This window comes from Malania oleifera, chromosome 6 (assembly GCF_029873635.1).
Source record: "Malania oleifera isolate guangnan ecotype guangnan chromosome 6, ASM2987363v1, whole genome shotgun sequence".
In the NCBI taxonomy this organism is placed as follows: Eukaryota; Viridiplantae; Streptophyta; class Magnoliopsida; order Santalales; family Ximeniaceae; genus Malania; species Malania oleifera.
Window position 1 is genome coordinate 54736753 of NC_080422.1, and position 10859 is coordinate 54747611.

General features: G+C 39.3%; 1 non-coding gene across 1 annotated transcript; it reads left to right on the forward strand.

Moving 5' to 3' along the window:
- Nucleotides 1-7094: 7094 nt before the first annotated feature.
- Nucleotides 7095-7200, forward strand: LOC131159009 (small nucleolar RNA R71). Its single transcript, XR_009137623.1, has one exon. It is a non-coding gene; the product is annotated as a small nucleolar RNA R71 (small nucleolar RNA).
- Nucleotides 7201-10859: the final 3659 nt, after the last annotated feature.

Genomic DNA, 10859 nt, shown 5'->3' on the forward strand with positions numbered 1-10859 from the left:
TAGTTGTGTTTATTAGTTCATTTTATATTTGCTCTAGATTGACCCTAGATTTGTGAAATACTGTTGTTGGCTATTTGACCTAGGTAAGAAAAACTTTAAAAATCCAATTCACCCCCTCCCCTCTTGGGATTATAGTAAAGTCAACAAATGGCATATGATTTGTTAGCCTTGAAGAACATCTTCCCAAATGGGTGACTATGACATAAGTTATTTGCTTTTGCAAATTTTCAAGGAATAGTTAGTGGCATACCCTGACCATAAGTCTGCAACTAAATTATCTTGCTTTAAATTGACGCAGTAAAGTACCATTTGTTAGTCTTGAAGAACATCTTCTTAAGTGGAATGACAATCAAACATCTTGTCCATCTACAGCATAGCAAGGGGGTCCCTACAATGATCTTGCTAATAGCAATCAAATAAGTAGAGATTGATTTGACCTTGACATAAGTCATTCACCTTTACAAATTTGTAAGAAATACTCAACAACAATATCTCTTGCATAGTGGGGGTTAGGGTGGTGTCTACAATTAAATTCGTTGTACTTTAAGTTGACATAGTAACATACCATTTTTTATTATTGAAGAAAATCTTCCCAAGTGCAATGACCTTGACATAAGTCTTGTTGTTACAATATGTGATAAATGTCACTAGACAATCAAACATCTCGTCCATATATGGCATGTAAGGGAGTATTTGCAATGATCTTGCTAGCAGTAACTAGGTTAAACATCTTCCTAGGATAGTTATTATGAGTATACTATGAAGAATTTGACTTCTCATTTGGAAATTTGAAAGAAATAATTAACTCACACAGTCCTGTCCTTTGTATTGTGTGAGTTTGGTTGACACAGTGGCATACCATTTGTTAGTCTTAAAGAACATCTTCTCAAGTGGGATGACCATGACACGAGTCATTTACTTTTGCAAATTTTCAAGGAATAGTCAATGAAGAACATCTTCCAAGATATAATTTGCAGCTAAAGTTATCATGCATTAAGTTGACGCAATGACATCATTTGTTTGTCTTGAAGAACATCTTCCTAAGTGCAATGACCTTGACATAAGTCTCATTGTTACATGGTTGTGATAGTTGTCATGAAGACAATCAAACATATCATCCTAGTATGGCATAGCAAGGGAGTCCTTGAAACAATTTTAGAGAATTGGCAATCTAAAATACAGAAAATATTGGTATTAATTATGACTGTAAAGACTCATAATAGAAGTCCACTAAACCTCTAAAATCATCTGTCTACATGTATTTACACTCAATCTCCATATACCCTAATTAAAATATTGAGCTTATTTGCTCACCAAAACCCCAAAACACTCTACAACCGAAAAAGAACAAAAAAAAAAAAAACAAAAACAAAACCAAAACATGTTCTTTAACTTCTTTCCTTCCAAAAAGATAATCATATATTGGATTCATATCATAACAAATCACTTCATTTATTCATGCCATTGCATGTGGCCAAACACACTTTCCCAAGAAACTTCCAAATTAGGTCCTTTTGTTCATCACCAACTACCCAAATCACACTTGATCAACGACTTATATTGTATCAAGAATGGGCCACAAAAGCCAAGGGTAGTATGGGCAATCAATGTGGAAAATGAAAAGGTATTGATATTGAAACAAAGTATATTCACAATTACCATGGCAATACCTCTACCTCTGTTCCTGCATCTTATTATGCCACGAACGGATAAGATATTTGATTGTTTATCAGATAATTATCACATTAAGACAAGAGATGATGACTAGTTAGGAGCTGGTTTCTTTCCCGTTTTATTCATTATATATTGTTGTATATAATTGTCAAACACTTTAAATGTAAATCAACATATTTTAAATTAAATTTATTAGTAGTAATGTTATTATCCCTAAACATTTAATAGTTGTAATGAAACATAACAACAATAGATACTAGTGACATTTAGATTGAGCTAGCCTAGACATATGGAAACTCGATTTGTTATATAAATTACATGAAGAGGGGGTGAAATTTGTTAAGACGCCAACTTTTGGAAGTTGGTTTCAAGGTGGCCTATGGACTTGCATAAACCATGGATGGCTAGGCTAATTGACCCCACAAGAACCAACTTTCCAAAAGTAAGTTATGCTTTTGTCATCGACTTTTAGAAAGGCGGTGATGCTTTAGCACAATTCGATACATTTTTGGCCAAATGTCATACAATTGTTAATATTTTGTAAAAACCCCAACTGTATAAATTTGAGCTTTTCCTAGAATAATATTATTCAAAAAATATTTTATATTAAACTTAATTTCAAAAGTAATTAAGATTAAGAACTCAAGCGAAGATTCCACACTTTTTAGGGTTAGTTTTAATTGAAATTGTTGTAAAATTTGTTTCACGTCTTGTTAAAAAGGAGTTATTAAAAAGAAAAATCTAACTTTAAGTGTATGACAAAAGAAAGTTGTTAGCCATCAATGAACATTGGCTAATTGCATTTCATTTGTTTAAGCACAAAAATGAAGTATCTTACATAAGGGTTGCAAAATAGGTCACAACCCAATGGGTGAGTTGTTATTCGCCTATTTAAAATGAGTTTGGTCCTAAGAGGGGCGACTCACTTATAAACAAGTCAATTCAAACCCAACCCAATTAGTATTTAGAGAAAAATAAATTCAATAATAAATAAACATTATTAATTCACATTTAGATTTTGATGCAAAAAGAATGAATGGGTTTATGATTTATTCACTCATTTTGAATGGATCAACCTAAACACAACACATTTATGACACAGCCCCAGCCCACTCTCTTAACCTATTTTGCCACCCCTAATATTTCCTTACTCTTACCCTCTTTCGAACTTTGATAAACTTGAATTCCTTGTAATTTCATGTTAATTTCTTATAATTTGTAAGTTAAATCTAGTTATTTGGAATTTGTATTTTGTGACTAAAAGTTAAATTTGAGAATATATTGAAGCATTTTGGGAATCCCAATTCCTCAAATAACTAGTGCAGACGGCTTAGGCTATCCCCTGTCTGAGGCACAATAGGGGATGCTGGAGGAGGGTGCGCCATCTCTGATAATGCAGTAGCCGAGGTGGAGGGCTCAGAAGTCGTCCTCCTTTACTTCTTAGGAGCTCTGCGTGGTGGCAGCACTAGAGGATGGGCTAGCTCCTTAGGGTCTTGATAGAACAGAGGTAATATAAATTCTATCCCTATGCACCCTCAAATGGCACCCACCTATTTACCTTCAAAAGCACTGTGGCCACCAATTGCAGACTCTAGCGCCATGTTTTCTCATTAGTGACCTCTCTAATAGGTAAGTGTGCATCCAAATCACCCAAGTTGATCTTCTTTCGCATCAAGATCAACATGATAAATTGGGTGTATGGAATAAGGGGCCTTTTAGGCTCCCTGGCAGGCTGACCACGCTCCGACCTCGGCATAGGCCTCTTCAACCGAGGATGCTTCACGTTCCTTTGGTAGAACGTGAGCATATCATCCATGATGAGCTGTGGGATATCTGCCATCATATCTCGATGCACAGTATAGAATAGCTGCATATGAAAGCCGCGCCACTCCAAGTGGTGTCCAAATGAGTAGATTTTGCGCTGTAGAATGAGGTCCAGAAGGAGAAGGTGGTTTGGTAATATGTTCTGTATTGTGCATGTCCCTTTCTGCAGGTTGCCGTCATCATAGTAGAGTCCATGAAACATGTGGTGGATGATATGGTGGACGTCGACTGAGTCAATCGGCTGCCAGGGGAGATCATCAACCTCCTTATAGGACTACGCTCTCTTAATCAACCCCAGCGTCAACTCAAATCCGATGCCCCAGACCTTAGTAAACCAGGCACCTATCATGGGGTTTTGCTGCATGTTCTTGTAGAATTCCCACACCAGAACCGAATGATTAGTGGTGGTAGGCAGGTTCATATAATGATCCATCTTCCTCTTTTTGAGAATCTTAATGTAGTAGTTCATCTTGGGGTGGGCACGAGTCTCATTTAACCAGAATGTATACATTGGTTGGAAGTTGTAGTCCTCAAAGGTCATCATGTAAGCCCTCATCCCTCTAGCAGTCTCTGCTTGCTCTCTTTGGGCCATTCGACCCCTCATCGTCAATTAAGCAAGTAGACAGTGATCAGACCCGAAAGAAGACTCATCCCACGGCTGATTCTGGACCCTCTTCCATTTGGTGGTGCCTCCCGATGACTGGGGCAGATTTGCAGCAGCCCGAGACTCTGAAAGAAGAGGCATGATCTAAAAATGATGGATGGAGGTGGGAAGGATGTTGTGAAGGTAGAAGATGGGGAGATATATAGTCGGAAAGAGAAAGGAAAGGTGAAGAAAAGGAAAAGACACAGACACGACGAGGGAATACAAAGATTCCCTATGCACAGGAGAGGAAACAGCGAGCAATGAATGGGAGAAAAAAGACCACGGAGGGTATTCAAAGCTAGGAGAGGCATTGGAGGTGGTTGTCCGAGGCCTGGAAGAGTTGGGGAGGCTTTGGCGACCAAGTCGAGCATGGGTGCGACGAGGGGGTGCAAAGAGACAAGGAGAAAGTGAGTTAGGGCTTCACAGGAATAGAGGATTTAAAATGAGTTTTTATAGGTTTTACCTAGTCACACCAACTTTGTGCTGGACGCGTCCTAGTCGCACCCCACTCGTAAGATGAAAAATAGGTTCTCGACCAGGTTGCACTAGAGTGAAGAGCTGGTCATGCCATGGTCGAACTCCTCAAGAATATTGAAGGTCACAGACATTCAGGGCTCCGACCAGGTCACGCCTGTGTTGTTCTAGTTGTGCTCTGGTTGAGCTTCTCTAGAATTTGGAAGGTCACATACATTCAGAGCTTTGAACCAAGTCGCACTGTGGCAGTGTTGGTCGCACCTAGTCATGCGTCATTGAGACCCTAACTTATGACCTATTCTATGGACCCTAGACTCTAACAAACCCTACAATGTACAACCTAAAAACTAAAAAAAAAAAAACAAGAAAGACAAGTGGGTTGCCTCCCAAAAGCGCTAAATTTACCATCTTCAGCTAGACCCAATGGAAGCTCATGTCAAACTCACCCGGGTTCGATAATAGGAAGGTCCTCCACTAGTCCTTTACTATTCCCTTTTGACATGCCCAAATCCTACTCTCTAGCTTGGAGGTCACGTCATAAATAGCAAAGATACGCTTATAGGGATCCTCTAAACCTAAGAAGGAGGGGTGATCAAACTGCAGCATAGCCTCAAGGGGATCCTTGGAAATAATCGATGGGACAACCTCCTCAACACATTCCTCAGTGATGTCCACATCCACAGATTGGACATCATATGACGAGTGTTCAGAGGTGTGAAATACATTCAACTGAAGCTTAATATTGTCGAAGGATACATCCATGATCCCGATCTGACACTGAATACAGACATTAGCTATAGCTAGGAATGGTCGACTTAGAAGGACAAGGATTGGATCTTTGGTCGGGTCGGTAGGTTTCATGTCTAAGACAATGAAATCAATAGGGTAAAAGTTCCTATTGACCTTTACTAAGACATCCTCAATAACACCCTAGGGCCTTTTTATAAATCGGTGAACGAAACTCAAAGTGACCTGGGTGAGCTTCAGTTCTCCTATACCAAAATATTTGTAGATTGAGTAAGGAAGTAGGTTTACACTCGCTTCCAAATCTAAAAAAGCCCTATCGATAGTGTAATCACCAATTACACATGAGATGGTGGCAGCGCCAGGGTCGTTAAGTTTTGGGGCAATAGAACCTAAAAGAATTGAGCTCACATGCTTGGTCAATCTAACCCTTTTGTCCAAGTGCACCTTAGATTTGCGTTTTTGAGTGCACAGATCCTTGAGGAACTTAGCATAAGTAGACGCTTGCTTGATGGCATCTAAGAGAAGAAGATTGATCTTTACTTGCCTAAAAGTGTCCATTATGGACTCTTCAATTTCTTCCTTCTTAGGCTTAAAATGTGTCTGAAGAGCTTCAGGGAATGGCACTATAGGGACATAATGGGGCAATGCTCCTTCAGCAGAGGAGGTGGGAATCTTGAGATTGCTTACTAGATTAGAGGAGAAGGGGATGAATGATTCAACACTGGGATCTACCCTCATCTTCTCCTTACCCTTACCTAGGTCTAACTTCTTCTCAACCTTATTATCTATCTCCCTTCCACTTCTAAGGGTGGTCACAACCTGAGCTTGCTCATGATATGTTGTATGACTAGCAAACGGCTCACACTCTACCCCCTAATGGCCTTTAGGGTTAACAAGAGGCTAACTTGGAAACTTACCCCCATCTCTCCTACTCAAGGATGTTGCTAGCTAGCCCATAGTGGCTTCTAGATTGGAAATAGAATGAGAGTGGGAGTGGAGTATTTGCTGATCAACTTAATGATTGGCCTCGATTCCCTTAAAGGCTTTCAACACCATCTCCTAAAAAGATCTATCATATTAGAGCTGAAGAGGAGATGATTGTTGATAAGATGATTGTTGAAGGGCAGATATGGAAGGATTTTGAGGATTTGAATTGTCAAATGGTCAAGGAGGTGGAACATTGGTTGATTGCTAAGGTTTTTGAGCAAGAAAACCAGGAGCTTGTGGCCTCTAAGAGAAGTTAGGATGTTTATTTCACCCATGATTCTACTTGTTAGAATATGGATCATTAGTCGGCATGTCATACCAATTATGGGTGGTCTTAACTTCCTCCTGCACAAACTCAGGTATGGGAGGTGCATAGGGGCAATTATAGCATGTGTGACAGGGATTAGAGCAGATGGCACATACCTTTGCACACGCCACTGGCTAAGGTTGTTGTCCAGGGGACAAGAAATAATCTAGTTTCTTCACAATGTTGTCTAGTGTGGGTGTAAGGTTATGGCCAGTAGCTAACTCATAGACTCCCTTAGGATGGGAAGATGAAGGTTGAGATGGTCTACTAGCAACAATAGTATGTTGTTAAGAATTCTCGGTAAGGGTGTCAAAAAGAGTCCAAGCCTCATTCTCGTGCTTTGTGAGGAAAGTGCCTCCACAAGATGCATCTACCATGGCTCTATCATGCTCGATTAACCCCTCATATGAGGTTTGAACTAATTGCCATCTAGGGACTTGGTGATGTGCGCATTTGCGCAAAAGGTTCCTAAAGCGCTCCCATGTCTCAAAAAACTGTTCACCATTTATTTTTGAGAAGCTGGTGATTCCCTTTCTAAGCTGATTAGACTTCCCAATGGCGAAGAAATTTTTCAGGAATTCGTGTTGCATGATGGCTCAGTTGATCACCGAGTTTGGCTTTAAGGAATTCAGCCAATATTTGGCTTTGTCCTTGAGAAAGAACAGAAATAGCCTTAGACAGAGGGCATCATCACTAAAGTGAGGTATATAGATGGTGGGACAAATTTCAAGAAACTCATCATGATGCTTGTATGGATTTTTAGTTGAATTCTCAAAAAAAATTGGGAAGCATTGAGATGGTGGAGGTCTTTATTTTGAATTAAGCCGCCTCAACATTTGGGAATTAAATGCAAGACAACGACGTGTATGCATTGGGTATGAAATAGTCCCTCAAGGGCTAAAGAGGTTGCTTTTCTACCACAGGTTGATGGGGAATAAGAGGTTCTTAGGTTTTGGTAAGCGGGAATTGGTCGAGGTTCGGCCATGAGTTTAGGTTCAAAGGACTCAGCTAACTCTGGACTAGAAGTAGATTTCCTAATTGACGTATGTGATCTCTTAATCTTAGGGTCTATAGGCACTAACTTAGGATCCAAAGATAGCAAACCTAGCATATACAAATTCAACACACAATCAAGACTTCAAGTATCAAACAAAAGAAAAAAAAAACAAAAGAAATCAAAGAAAAAGAAAACTACGTAGTAAACTACACTAGGACTTGGCTCACTACCGTAACTGAATCCCTGACAACAGTGCCGAAATTTGGTAGGCTTGCCAAGGCTTGGGTCCTTAACTATCAAAGATAATATTTATAACCTAACTAATACCAAGTTTAGTAGAACAGGGAGTAATTCAGGTGTCGATCTCAGGGACTCTAGTGCAAGGATGCACCAATTTTAATATAGCTTACCACGTTGAAACAAGAATAGAAAGATGGATTTGATGGTGTTTCTATCAATTTCAAAAGTAAGTAAATTGTATTGAAGCTACTTTTAGAAAGCGTGTCTCTGTTTATGAATTAGGCTGTCATTTGTGATAACTATGTTTGGTCAACTATCCGTACTAGGTTCAATAGTTAAGTGAACCACTCGAGTGACATAAGGTAGCGAAGGTGCACTAATCGTCTGGAGCACGATCAAGAACCAGGGTATACCCTATGCAGTGAACAAAATTGTACCCTATGACATATAAGTGAGTGAATCCCTAGTTATGTTCTCCTATGCCTAGGGTTTCATCACAACCAAAGAACTAAATGTGCAAGAAATTAAACACATGGCATTGAAATTGTAGGAATTAAATCAAAGTAATGTAAATGGCAAGTAATTAAAAACAACATCAATTGAAACTCGAAGGCCTATCACTAGATGTTTGGGAACACAATTGAGAACCAACTACTCTATGCGGCAGCAATTGGAACTTGAAGTTTGCCACAGGCCTTCAAAAAATTCGAATACAAACCAAACAAGAACTTGAAAGAAAGCAGTAAATCTACTATGGCACTGATCAAAACTCGAAAGCCTGTCACTAGCTTCGTAAGACACCGATTGGGAACTTGACATAAAAGTAAAGAAAGCATTAAAAACCTATTCTAAATGGCACCCATGACATTCAAGGTCTGTCACTAACCTGGTCATGCCTTGGTCAAGATACTATGGAAATTCTTGGGTTCAATTGATGGCTTCTTCGATGTGATCGCACCTTCAAGCTTTTTTGGTCGCACCCTTGGTCGAAGCTCTCAGTGTCTCTACTTCAGTCAGCACTTTGGAGTCTTTATTTTGTGACATGGTCACCCCTTGTGATGGCATGGTCACACCACATGGTCGAACAAGGTTGTGTTGCTTTGGTGGACAAAGGCCTTGGAGACTTGGTTGAGCACTTGGTTAAGCCTTGTGCTTCCCAATTGCTTCCTTGGCTTCTTGCATTGCTTAAATCCTTAGTTTAAGCTCCAATTTTTGAAAACCTGAAAAAAAAACCACATGTAACTATGAAATAGGATAAAAAAAATAATTACAATGTAAATGAGAACAAAACATAGGTAAATGGGGGCCTAAAATAGTACATTTTATGAACACATCAAATGATCAGCTATTGATTCTACCTCTATCAAGTTGATTAATGTTTCTTCATGGTTCGGTAAAGGATTTGTCTTTACCTTGGGGCATTCGGGCTCCTTAGTGGGCTGGAAAATAAGGAGCTTGGCATCAATCAGATCTTTTATCTTATGCGTTAGTATCCACCACCTGTTCATTACATGATCAGGGGCTCCCATATGGTACTAAATGTTATATTTGGGTTTAGCCACTTACCAAGTCTTGGAGTCTTCACAGGTATCTGGGTTATCCACCCCTAGGCATGACATTTATTATATAACTCCGACATGGGCAGAGGCAATGGTGTAAAATCTCTCCTAAGCTTGGGTTCAAACCTCTCTTGGCCAAGATTTGGCTGACTAGGCATACTGGTCTGGACTTGGTAGGCCGAAGATAGCCGATAAGTAGTGAACAAGTATATGGTTACGGCTTGAGTAGGATTTTGTGGTTCTGTTATGCTCCTTGTGCTGATCCTTCCAACCTTTGCTTCCCTCCTATCATTCTTCCCATATACGATCCTATTTTCATGTAAGTATCCTAAGTGCAGGGTGACATAATCTACCAGCTTCCTTAATTCCAAACCTATTCCCGCATTCTTGCCTGTAGCAACTACTTTGGCAAAATTTTTCAAGATTAGGCTCAACAGCTGCTTGTAGTAGATGTCGTAGAATGTCCTTATAAACAACTATACCATGTCCTTGTTCTCTAAGGCTGGCTGCATTTAGGGGCCTTTTCCCTCCACCTCTGAGCATTCTCCAAGAACGTCTAGATTTCGTTTTCTCCATCCTTTTTAGTTATGGCCTAGTGGGAGCTATGTATGTATTAAATTGGTAGTAAAGTATGAAAACATCGGCCAAGTCTTTCCATCTCTAAATCCTCTCTTGTCTAACATGGCGTACTAGTGCAACGTGGGTTTAGTTAGGCTTTCATGAAACACATGAATCAAAAGTTTATGATTCTTAGCATACATCATTATCTTGTGTGTATACATTTGGAGGTGAGTTTTCGGGCGTCTCGTCTAGTTATATTTCTCAAACTTAGGGGCTTTGAATTTGACTAGTATGTTGACATCGATAAATAAGCACTACTATTCAAACTCATTGTCTGTATAATCCTAAGTCCCCTATAAGGTTTGTAGTTGTTCTTCAAGATATGTCATGTGATTGTTGATAGAGAATTCCTCTATAGTAGGAGCCTTTGAAGCCGGTGCAGGTGATAGAGGAAATCAAAAAAAGGAGTCCCTAGACAAGTGTTCTGGCAAAGCTAGAAGAGTGTGGTCTATAACAACATTCCCTTTAAGCAGGGCCATTAAATTTGAATTTCCTTTTCGAGGGCTTCAAATCTTTTTTTTTTTTTACTGATCCTTTTGCATTCTATATTTCCTAAGGATCCACCTCTCTTGCTTAAGATCTAGTAATTATAAGAGCTCAAGCGAATCGGAGATTTTTATTTTTGGGAGCAATTTTGCCCAAATATTTTTGAAAGAAATAAAAAAGACACAATAAATAAACAAACACCAATCAAACAAGCAATACACAATATTCATAAAGGAAAAACAAAACACATTAAAAACCAACCATGTCTCATTATCCATTACAATTGCGTAGCCTATA